Genomic DNA, 13,055 nt, shown 5'->3' with positions numbered 1-13,055 from the left:
CACCTCCCCTAGGTTGCCTTTGGATGCCCCATCGAATTTTAGTTTTATGAATCCTTGTGGAGGGTTCTTGTATCTTTCTTCGGCTCTTGCCTTGCCTGCATCATGTTCCTTCCCTATGCTGCTTGAGTTTTTTTACTTTAATTTCCAGTTGGTTCATGATGCTAGTTTCTGTTCCTTCCGTTTTCGAGTCTTCCTCTTTCCAGTTTCCCAGGATGATTGTTTCTCTTATGTTTTTCATGATTTGGTTCCAGATTTCCCCTTTGTCTTTTTTTTCTTCGCTGAATATTACCCTGTTTCGTGCTTTCCAAAGGTTCCACAGGAGAAACCCGATTGATAGGTTCCAAGCATGGTTTAGGATTGTGTTGTGGTACGGCTTGCTGCTCCACTGCTCTATTGTTATTTTGATGCTCCCTAAATTTCTTTCTGTAATCTCAAAAAGTTGTTGGTGATTTTGCCACAGGTTATTACTTACACTGCAGGAATTTATGACGTGCTCCATGGTTTCTTCTTGATTTTGGCATAATGCACATTGCAAAGGCCCATGCATCCCTTTCCTTCTTAATTTATCCCATGTCAAGGCTCGCCCATGTAGCACTGTCCAGGTAAAAAATGCCACTTTTGGCCAGGTTTTTAATTGCCAAATTCTTTTCCATTTTTTTGTGTTTGCGTTTCCAGCTCCTCCTATTTTCATATGGTAGCCTTCTGAGATTGTTAACATTCCTTTTATGTGTTTGCCCCATCTTATTATATCAGGTCCTTCTTTAATTACTATTTTCCTAGTTGCTAATTCCTTTTGATAGATTGTCCATTGATCAGTTTCTGTGGCTTCGGGTCAGTCTCTCTTCATCTTCCATTGTCTCCAATAACCTTTCTTTCAACTACCCAATAGTTTCTTACTGCGTCTTCCACTATTTGGGTTGTGTACTATTGGATTTCGTGTGGCTGGGGTTCTTGAATCAGGGTTCGTCTTTGTTGCCACGCTTCCTGCCAAAAATATGCTTTGTCTCCCTCCCGAATTTCCCAAAAGATGTTGTCTCTTATCAGGGCTCTGTTCATACTTGCCAGGTTCCAAATCGCTGAGCCTTTCCTTTCTGACAGGGTTCAGAGTTTACCTTCCGGAGTCCTTGCTATCTCATATTTCTATTCCCACAACATTTTCCATAGGTCATTCCCTCCTTGAATCCATCTCCACCATAATTTCTCCCCCATGACTTGGTTTAAAACATAAGGGTCTCTTAGTCCTAGACCTCCCTCTGAGACAGACCTGCTTAACCATGTCCATGAAAGTAGAGCCCATTTTTTTGATTTGTTTTCCCCTTGCCACATAATTGTTTTGAAGATTTGCACCATTTTCTCGCATATTGTCTTAGGGATCGCTTGACTGGCCATCTGATAGACTGTCATAGCTTGAAGGACTAATTTCAGGAGTATGAGGTGGCTCGGTGTATTGAGCATTCTGAACGTCCAATTATCCATTCTTTTTTGGATTTTCCTTATCAAACCTTGCCAATTCGCTACTGTGTACTACTTATCACTCAGTTGTACTCCTAAGTATTTTGTTGAAAACTACCCAATTTTGAACCCCATTACCCTTGCCAGGAAGGCTTGGCTCACTCTTCGCATGTTGAAGAAGAAGATTTTAGTTTTCTCTTTATTCACCTCTGTTCCTGAAGCTTTTTTAAATTCTGATAGGATCTCCCCTATTTTTTTGGCTTCCTTAAGGTTTGCTTGGCTATACATCATTACATCATCCAAAAATTGCTGATGTATGGTAGTTAAGTCATCCCCCCATAATCTTAGCCCTTTGAACTCTCCTCTGCTTACTCTGGCTTTGATTAAACGACCTAATCCATCCACTGCTAAAATGAACAGGAACGGTGAGAGAGGGTCGCCCTGTCTTAGGCAGCGGGATGACTTAAAGGTGTCAGTAGGGTCCCGTTAAGCAATATTGACATACTTGGTGTGGATATCATCGAAATTATCCATGCTATCCATCTATTGTGAAATCTGTAGGCTTGTAGGATTCCCTGTAGATATTGCCAGCTGAGTTTATCATAGGCCTTTTCTAAGTCAAGTTTAACCATCATTGCTTTATTTCCCGTCTTCTTTAGGGAGTGTATCACCTCTTGTGAAACTACAATCCCATCCACAATCTGTCTCTCTTTCACAAACCCTATTTGTTCTTTTGCTATCAAATCTGGGAGAAGAGTTTGTAATCTTTTTACCATTATGGTGGCCAGAATTTTATAGATTAAATTGCAAAGAGCTATTGGTCTGAAGCTATGAGGTTCTGCAACCTGATCTACTTTTGGAATTAATGCCATAAAGGTATCATTCCATGTGGGGTGCATTATTTTATGGCTTCTTGATTCTTATATTGTGTTAACAATATCTTTTTTCATGAAACTCCAAGTTGCTTGAAAGAATTCTGCTGTAAAACCATCTAGGCCAGGGGCTTTATTTTTAGCCATTGACTTGACTACTTCCTCAACCTCATTCTTGGTAATTACCCTTAGAAGAGCCAGGTTTTGATCCCTGTTTACCTTTTTTGGGATGTATTGTCTTATCTTTACTATCTCCTGATCTCTATTGCTTTGCGGCTCTGTCAATATGCCCTTGAAATGTTGGATTAGGAGATTTTCCATTTCCTCTTTTTGGATTACCCTATTACCGTGTTTATTTTTTAGGGAGAAAATTCAATTCTGCTGCCTATGTTGCTGCATCGCTCGATGGAATAATTTTTTATTCCATTCTCCCTCTTTTAACCACTGAACTCTTGACATTTGTCACCATAGGATTTCCTCCGGCTTTCTTCTTTCCTTCGGTCTAAATAGCACCTCTCCTTCTTGCGCAATCTCCTCTATTCTTCCTTCTTCTATTATTTTTTGTTGTATCCTTTTCATTTCTATTTAGAGTTTCTCCTTGTCTTTATGGATGTTGCCAAATTATTCTTTGTTCCAAGTCTTAAGTTTGCTTTTCAGCTCCTTGAGTCTCAATTGGAGTGTGTGCATCTTATTCTTACCTTGAATTTCTACTTCACTATTCTGCCACCAGGTTTCCATCTTTTCTATGAGTGTTGGATCTCTTAGCCAGAAGGCTTCAAACCTGAAAGGTTTGGGCTAGTTTTGATTGTTCATGGCAATTTCAAGTTTTATTGGCCAGCAATCTGATCCTTGGCATGGTAAGATCGTTGCTTCATAGAAAATATCTTTCCCAAGGAAGTGTTCTGTTGCTAAGAACCTATCCAATCTGGAGGCTATCTACCTGTTTCCTCCTCTTCTATTATTCCATATGTATTTTCCATTGATAGTATTTATGTCAATCAATTGGAGGGTTGTCTGGGTTTCCCTAAATCTCTCCATATATTCATCCTCCCGTTGCAGTCCTCCTCTCTTTTCCATTGTGGTTGTGATCATATTAAAATCTCTTGTTATCACCCATAGTTTTTCTATGTGCAGGTTGCCCATTCGAAGAAACTGTGTTAGGAAGGCCTCTCTCTCAATCGGTATGTGAGGCCCATACATCGCTGATACTAGGAACCAATATTTATGTCCTACCATTCTGAATCTCTCTGATAGAATCCTTCTCATTACTATCCATAGCTCAACCATTGCTTCTGCTGGATTCCACATTATTTCTATACCCCCTGCACTCCCTTTTGCATCTACTATCATGCTTTCATAATAAGGCTTGATTTTTTTAAGAATTTCCTCCATTTTTGCTCCCATCATTTTTGTTTCTTGAAGCAACATGATCTAAGGTTTTTATTTTTTAATCCTCTTAACCAGATACCTTTGCTTACCCTTGCTGTTAAGCCCTCTTATATTCCGTGATGTAATAATGATTGAGACGGTTGGGTTGTTTGATGGAAGACCACTGAAAGCGGCACTACACTTCTTGTGTTGACTAACATTCCTCTCATTATTTGAATGGATTCTTGTAGGTTCTTCCATCCTCATTCCCCCCCCCCCCCCCCCCCCCCCTTTGTTTTGATGTTCCTAGCTATTGTCATGTTGTGTTCCAAGCTATTCATTCATCCCTGTGTTTCCACTCTCCCGTTTTTCTTTATATTTTTGGAAGGTGTCTTTGTATAGTTTTTTGTCTTCTTATGGGATAAACAGCTCATCCAGGTTTTTCGACTTATCCAGTAAATTTTTTAGGATTTCCTCTTCTGTGGTTGGGTCATCCCCTTTATTTATGTCTACTTCCATTACTTCATACTCCTCGTATACCTCCTTTTCTTGTTTCCTCTTTACATCTGTTTCTTCTTGAGCTTTCTGCTTATTGTTGTTGGCATCCTGATTTTTCCCCTCGTCTTCCTGATATGTCTCTTCTTGGTAGTCCATCTTTCAGGTTTCTTCCTCCCCTTCTTCTATTTGCAGTATTTCATACCTATTTGTCTCTTTAATTTTGGGTTTCTATTCTTTCCTTCCATCCTTCTGGATTTCTTTGGTAGGTCGTTTCTTGATTTTTACTTCTTGAAACCCCTCATCGTCTTCAATGGTTTTCCTCTGTTGCTTGGTATTTCTCTCCTCTTTCTTTGCATTTAAGGGACATTCCTTGAAAAGGTGTCCATATTCATGACATTTTCTACATTGAAAAGGTATATGTTTGTAGTCTAACGCCTACGGCCAAACCTCATGATATTCTAGTTCAACTGCACTTGGTATAGGGTTTGCAATGTTCATGTAAACACATATTCTTGCATACGAGGTATATCTTCCTCTTTTAGTTGATTCCACTATCTTTACGAAACTACCTATGGTGTTCCCTATTCCTTCAAGTATCTTTGGGTCCCAGAAATCCATAGGTAGTCCAAACAGTCTAACCCATACAGGTGCGCTAGGAATTTTTCTTTCTTTGGGTTGTAGCATTCCTCCCAATACCTCATAAATAAACCTACATTGTTATGGAAATATGGTCCGTTTTCAAAAACTTTCTCTTTGTCTTACAGGTTTTATAAGATTACTGTAAATAATCCACGTGCGCCTAGATTTAGTTCAATGTGGCCGCGTGGCTACCATTTCTGCTGGATCCATCTTGTCAGCTTTTTTTTCTGAGGGCCATACTCCGATGAACTTGCAGATCAATGCATGATCTTTCATATAGCTTCTATACCTTTCCAGTTTTTTCATCGGAATGACAAACCTCAATTTCTCCGCTGTGCAGGGCAGACATCTTCCTTTGCTTCTTGCTTTCCAGTGTGCTCCCAGGACTGGTCTCGGTGCCCTTTGTTCAGCCTCCGCTTTACTGCTGCTTGTTCCTCCTCCAACTGTCCCGTCCCTGTAGGAGGGGATCTCTCCCCTCCTTGTCTCCTTTGCCATTTCTGAGCCACCTGTTCACTTCTTTCTGTGCATGTCCGCTTGTTTTCAAGGTATTCCACGCTACCTACCTCATGGCTGCAAGGTCATTAGGGTTGCAGCGCTCCAAGAATCCCTCATCGTTTTTCTTCCACTACAATTAAATTGTTAACATAATCATTTTAAAATATAAAATATATTTGACTTCAAAACTATTACTTATTTAATATGGTATTTTTTACTGGTAAGAGTTGGTAAATTTTGGTAATTGGATGCTACCAAGTTAGTCACAAATGGTATTTAACTTCAAAACTATTAATTATTTAATATGGGATTTTCCTTGTAAGAGTTGATAATGACAGATGTTGTGATTGAGATATGTGATTTGTTGATCTTTATTGTGCTTGATTGTAGTAATTGGAGCTATGGAATATGGAATAAAATAGGAGTATGAATCTTCCTTCGCACGATACCCAAGAAAGAATTGAGGAAAGAGGAGAATAATAACATTGGTGTTGGCAGGAAAAACTTCCCTAAGGTAAGGGTTGACAACCTCAACAGATCGAAGGCATATAATCAACAAGAAGCATACACTCAAGCAAGAAAATTATACAAACTACCAAAGTTGGGTTTTAGAGGAGTACCTGTAGGTCCTACATTTGATGTCGATCCCATCGGGTCCAAATCCTCTGCTTCCTCCCAAGTGAGCAGACCTGCAACTCTGTTTAAAGAAGCATGTACATAGAAATTAGTTCAAAGTGAGTGCATGATAAACATGTTAGATAATCAAGCATCAACATATAAATCATGAGATTTTACACATGAATCATAAAAAAATGAGATCATAACATATAGGAAACTAGACAGATCTTCTTTATTGATATCAACAAACAATAGTGGAAAGATACAACCTGATCCGACCATGACACGAACAAAAATTTCCTTTGGATATGTCCAACCCAAGCTTGAAATATCACCTCTCAAGCTTGAAATACGATATAATGAAGGATGAGCATCTATGCAAGGAAACAAGGGTTTCCTATGACTAGGAATGTAGAGGCACGGGGAAAATCAGACTTGATCTAGGGACCGAAAAGACTATAATGTCGATATCCTATATCCTTGATATGATTAAGCCTTCCCATGAGGTGTATAAGTACTACTAGAAATCATTTGTTTTAGTTAGGCCACATGCTCCTATAGGTGGGATTTCAGTGAAACCCATAAACCTTGCCCAAAAAATAGGATATTGTTTTATTTTTTCATATTTTAAATAATATATGTGGGTTCTGTATTATGTTACATGCATGTGTACACACTTTTTAAAGGGAAGAGTCATGTATGGAATTAATAATATATATTTTTAATAAATGATCAAGTCTATATGGGAAAGGGTTTCCCAAGGCTATACCATAGCATCAGAACTAAAGGATTGTTGAATGATGCTATAACAAATTTCCCCTAACATATGAGGCTAGAAAGGGTACATGATGGCCAAAATGTATTAAGTAAAAACAGAGATCATTTGAGGACCTGAGAGGAGATCACCAGTCCAACCCACTGAATACCTGTGGAAGGAACCATAAAGAAGACTCATGTCTGAGGCAAGTATAACCATGCTCAGAGATAGTTAAACCATGTCCAATGATCACGTATAGAGTGGATCCAACATGTATACATAAGTGTACAGAGAAGAATGAAGAATACATAATGGATCATTTGATAATAGCTGCAAAGGAACACATTATAGCTATGTGTCAATATCACATATAGAAGAAAATATGGTTAATGATGCTTGAAGAGTGTGTGATCATTGATGCTACACAACTGATCCTCATAATAATACCAAGTCATATAGGTGGAATAGTGGTACTGCATAAACTCAGGTGTTAACATACAGGATGATGTTGTGATGAACCGCAACATATAAGAGTGGTTGGTAACACTAGCAGACAAATGAAGGAGCTGACAAGTGAACCAAGATGCTGACACAACCCAAGGTCTTCACCGACCACATATGGTACATTTCTATACTATGGGAATAAATGAGCTAAAGTCGACCATGTGAGAAATTTTTTGATTACCAATCATTGACGTATACCATTAACAAACGTGAGACAACTAACCGATAATGATGATGAGAGTCAAGGTACCCCAGTAGAATCTAATAAGTGCAAATAAATGTGTTGAAGTCAAACACTTAAGAGAATCTATCAATCAAGAGAAATTGATGTATTCTCACTGTCGATAGTGAAGGAGTCTACCACTAATGACTGCAAACCCTAACGTACTGAAAAAATGACTCTAGATCTTATTCCCAGAGCAATGCATTGGAGTTGATGGGAAAAGATCCACTCGAAGGAATTAAGGTATCCCACATCAGCCAGTGTAAATCTAACCCACAAGCCAATAATTTGGAAGAACTTGGATGAAAAAAGATGAAGTAACCATCTCGAAGGATGTTTACAGCGTACACAAGATGTGGCTTGCGCATGACAAAACCCTCTGAACCAACCAATAATGGGAGCCGGTACAAAGGTTAGGAATCCACCAATAGGGTCAAATGGAAACCAAAGTACTGCATGAATCCAAATGTGTGATAATGTAAGATGACTTAAAACACAAGGGAAACCACTTAGTCAAAGACGCATGATACTGATCAATGTTGAGCACAAGGTGACCTATCAATAATGTAAATAGGGCTAGGGTATGGCTGTAGGCCTACTCTCACAGAAATTTGTCAGAGTTGATAAGATCAGACCCGCTAACAAGAAGTCAATGGAGACCTTCTTAACCAGCACGAGTGAAGGACCAAAGAACTGATGTGATACTAAATATAGCTTGACAGACTGGGTATGGACGGCTAAAAATGAGTCAAGGTACACTGCAGAATGCTCTACATAGGTTGACTTCCCTTAAACAAAATCACAACTCAAATGCGACTCTATGGCGACAAAAAATAACTTTTTATAAGTTTTCAATATAGGAGGCATTAACAAAATCTCCATATGATTGGAAGAGATAACCAACCGGAATAGGATTGACTCAAGAACAAGGCTATGGCTCTCCTAAAGTGAAACTAAGTCCCATCGCAATGGAGGAAACATTTTTTTGAGTGCTTTGTTGAAGGGAAACACAACTGACTCTTGGTACCATCAAATACGAAAGTAAATGTCCCGTTCCCGCTCTTTTTTTTGAATATATATATATATATATATATATATATATATATATATATATATATATATATATATATATATATATATATATATATATATATCTATATCTATATCTATCTATCTATCTATCTATATATATATATATATATATATATATATATATATATATATATATATTGCCTTTTTCATATTTAAAGCCTGAAAAGGAATAAAATAATGTCGATAATATAGTGGAAAGAATGAGTGTTAAGGGAAGATGCACTAGTTCTTGGGACTGGAACATTCCTATGCTCAATGTAAGGTGGCGAATACTGGTCATCAACACTCAAAGGAATATTCTTTCCATGGATAAAATGTGTGAAGTTGCAGAGGCTAATGAATGCATGGTTTGATCTTGCAAAAAGGTCATGGTCAAAAGTGGATTCTACATGAGTCCAAGTGAAGCCAGATTAAGGCCAAAATGGTACAAGTAGTCAATATGAAATGCAACAGTACAACTTAACACATGGGAGCCTCTAGGGTGTAAAGCTAGAATGATAGCAAAGAACAAGAGCAATGGGACTTCATCGCAATGTCATGGTGGGGCTAAAGAGGAATCCCAACCAATTTCTGTAGAATGTGAAACATATGGTAGCGAGGTCTAACTAGGAAGCTGAGGGAAGGAGTGGCTCTACCACTATGTTACGATTTTATAAGTTGGCGAGTGAAAGTGGTTTGAAAACAACAACATAATGGGGTCGACCCTATGGAAAAATATTGCGGTATGAGGTTAAGATGCATAATGCAACACAGAAAAGTGATATTTCCTAACCTATATGCCAATGACGAAAATGATACCTACCATGATAGGTCCATGATTGTGGAGTTGAAGTGGTGAAAAATGTTACAAAGTCTTCCTTTACCCTGGAAAACAACCTACCGCAACACTTTGAGCCAAAAAGTTAAAAAGTTCGTTAAATAATAAAGTTAAAAATTATGAACTTTATAAAAGTGGGCTTTAAAATTTTAATATAAGAGGGCATTTTGAGTCACCAAAATTTCACTTGAACTTGCAAGTGTTCAAAGCTTGGGAGAAAACTTCGGCAACTCCATTTCACCGATTGCCTGAACCAATTCGTCAACCGAATTTTCCACGTAATTCTAAATTCACAATCTCATCTATTTGATTGCATTTTAAATGGATCAATTTTATTTTTAACCACAAGATTTTATTTTATAAATTACCTCTGCGTGTACGCGGATCAACTCTTTGTAAACCATGTATAAGAATACCTATATGCGGGTTTAAAAAGGAAAAGTTGTGTACGCGCAGAGAAGAATGAAAAATATGATTTCTAATGGATGAATTCCCTCAAATTTCTAGGATGGAAATAATTTGGAAAGATAGGGAGCACAATGATGTTGACAATGATGTTTTAAATGATCCTTTGGCATTGGATGCATTGAGAGGGTACAAATTGCTCAAGTTTTTTATGATATCAAATATGAAAACCTAAACTCGATTATTAGAAATTCGTATTCATTACTGGGATCCGTAGCAAGAGATCTTTATGATTGATTAGATTCCCTTATAGATTGAGGTGGAATATATTTACTTTATTATAGGAATTTCTTGAAGAGGGGAAGTAGTTGATCTAAAAGAGAGGGCTTGAGGAGGCCTAAATGTTTTAGATTACTTAGATATCTACTGTACACTAAATACAGATAAGGTCAGGTCACAGATTCCAATAAAAATGTAAGAAAACTACCAATTAAAATTATGCTCTTTACCATTATAAGGGTAGTAGGCTCATTGTCACTACATCAGGCCTCTGGACCTACCATGTTCTTGGCAGTAGAGTACCTTCGTTTGAAAGTCTTTGATTGGTGCACAACGCTCTTTGTCTGCATGACGAAACAATTGTCTTGAGCGAGATGAGGGAAAATGAAGAATTTTGGCTATGGCAGCATAATTTGTTCATTTTTATTCGAGAGTGTCTATAGCCATTAGTAGTTCGAGGGATCCGAAGATGGCTAGATGGGCATACTTCATCAAGTGACTTGGCGTAGGTGAAGTCACTCAGTAGTATTTGATGACGTGTTCTTCCTCTAGTAGGAGAAACAAGTCATAGCTATAGATGACTACCCTTATGCAAGTATAAATTATTGAGAGGACCTAGATTTGGCACTTCCTAAGGGCACTACATGGGGTGATATTGGTAAAATTGTTAAATTTTTATGTTATTTGATTTTATTTTTTATTTTAAATATGATCTTAAGAAGTTAAAATGCTTTTTCCATGAAACAAACGTATTACAAGATTATTTGATCATGATGCAAATGTTGGACTGGTGAGACCCGAGGGTCTATCTAGGCACAAGCATTGTGGCAGAGACAAATAGAGAGTGGAAAAAAAGTCTGAGAGAGTCCTTCATGCAGTCGATAGGAACTTGGAGAGTTTGACCTGCCAGGTTCCCATGGCAGCCATAGAGGATCTCCCTGAGGCCATTCAGAGACAAGTGGTAGGAGTACCATGGGATTAGGTATGACTCTTCTGATGAGTGGTGAATGCCATCATCTTTTTCTGTGACACTCATCCAGGGCAGGGCCCATAGAATTAGATTAGATGACTGATCATTTTATGGAAATGATCGAGCTTAAGCCCTCATTTTGTAGGACATTTGTCCACATTTTGTAACATTTTGGACATATTATTCCCATCTATATACAGACAATTTTGTGATGATTTTATCATATATACATATGATTTAATGATATTTTTTGTTTTAATGTGATTAACTATTAATCTGAAAATCTAATGCTTGATTAGTTATAGAATCAACAAGTGAATTTTCTAATCGTTGAATATGAATAAAAGTAATAAAATTAAATGATCTTTGTAATAATCTCACTCTCAGAAATTGGCGATGTAATAAAGGATCTCTCACATGATATATGTTATTTAATTGAGACACCACCAATTGTGAATCCAAATAAACCACTAATGATTCAATACTAAAAGATATTTCTTCAGATATTAAATTAATGACAACACTGTATTAATCCATATTGTTGGAAGCAGGACCAATACATATGCCTCATGAACTAAAAAAAGACCAGATGGATAATATATTACCTAAGCAGTGGAAGCTAAGTTCTGAGTATGTCTACTAGCACCATCGATGAATCCTAGATACACGAGATCACCCATCATAAGCTACCAAAGTAGATAACAAATACCAATATCACTACGAGACCCATAGACAAAAACATAAAATTATGTACAATATTTACAAAACAAATAAAATGCTAGGCAATAGCCTAGGCATAATACTTCTTAAGATAGAGCCCATTTCCTGGCTCCGCCAACACGTTTCGATAAAAGTCAACCAACTCATATACACATTTCCTCAAGACCTTTTAGATGATACAAGGACTGTACCACATTGGTTTGAAATTTCCTACACCTAAGGTGTCCTTATCTTGGTCATAGAGCAGGAAAAGGTCCCTTCAAAGAAAACCCTGGGATGCACAGTCTTGTCATATTGGACCTTTACTCTCTTTTTATGAGCTTCATTCATTGTGGCTACATCCTGACACTTCTCATTGAGATGTTCCAAATGAATAAGGAGTTCTTCAAGACTAGAGTTATCTGGAAGAAGTTGAATAGCTAATTTAAGGGATGGGATCTCACATTCCACATGGAAGATTGATTCGAAACCATAAGCTAGTTGAAAGGGAGTAAAACCCGTGGTGGTCTTGACAGACATTCAGTATGCCCAAAGTGCAAGATATGACATGATGTGCCAGTTGGATTTATCTTTATTTATTTTCCTTTTCAGGATATTTTTGAGGGATTTGTTTATGAATTCAACCTATTCATTAGCTTGAGGGTAGTATGGAGACAAATTCTCCTACTGAAATCCCAATTTAAAATTCAACTCAGACATCATCTTATTCTGAAAATCACTACCATGATCAGTGATAATCTCCCTTGGAATACTAAAACATGAAATGATTTAGTTGAACTATAAAAGAGATGACGTCTCACTATTGTTACTGAAATAGGCATAGTTTTTAACCACTTCGCAAAATAGTCTACTGCTACGATAATGTACTTGTGACCCGTAGCCGAAGCTGGGTTACAAGTTGTAAAATCAATACCCACTTTGTGAAAGGATTGATAGTGATGACAGGGAAAAGAAGAGCTGGTTGAGCGTGAATTTCCTGATTGTATACCTGACAAGGATGGCACTTCTTGACCACTTCAATGCAATATTTGAAAATTGAGTGCCAAAAATAGGCTGCACACAAGATTTTTTGGGTTGTAGTAAGCCCAGATAGATGACCTCCACAATATCACTGTGGAAGTCATTTATAACAAACTCAGCTTCTTCTAAGCTTAAACAACACCTAAGTATTGAGTCAATCCTGTGATGATACAAAGTGTCACCGATTATAGTACAATTTTAGCTAGGCGATGCAATTTTCTACATTCATCCTTTGAAAAGGTCTAAGGGAAATTTGAAGTCTTAATTTACATACTATGATGTCTCTATACCAAGGATCATGTGAAGAGATTAGGAAGAGATGTTCA

The sequence above is a fragment of the Pinus tabuliformis genome, chromosome 2_2 (genome assembly GCF_031772625.1).
Source record: "Pinus tabuliformis cultivar Carrire ecotype Pingquan chromosome 2_2, CPIR1, whole genome shotgun sequence".
Lineage (NCBI taxonomy): Eukaryota > Viridiplantae > Streptophyta > Pinopsida > Pinales > Pinaceae > Pinus > Pinus tabuliformis.
The sequence above is the reverse complement of the archived record's forward strand: the minus strand, read 5'-3'. Positions refer to the sequence as shown.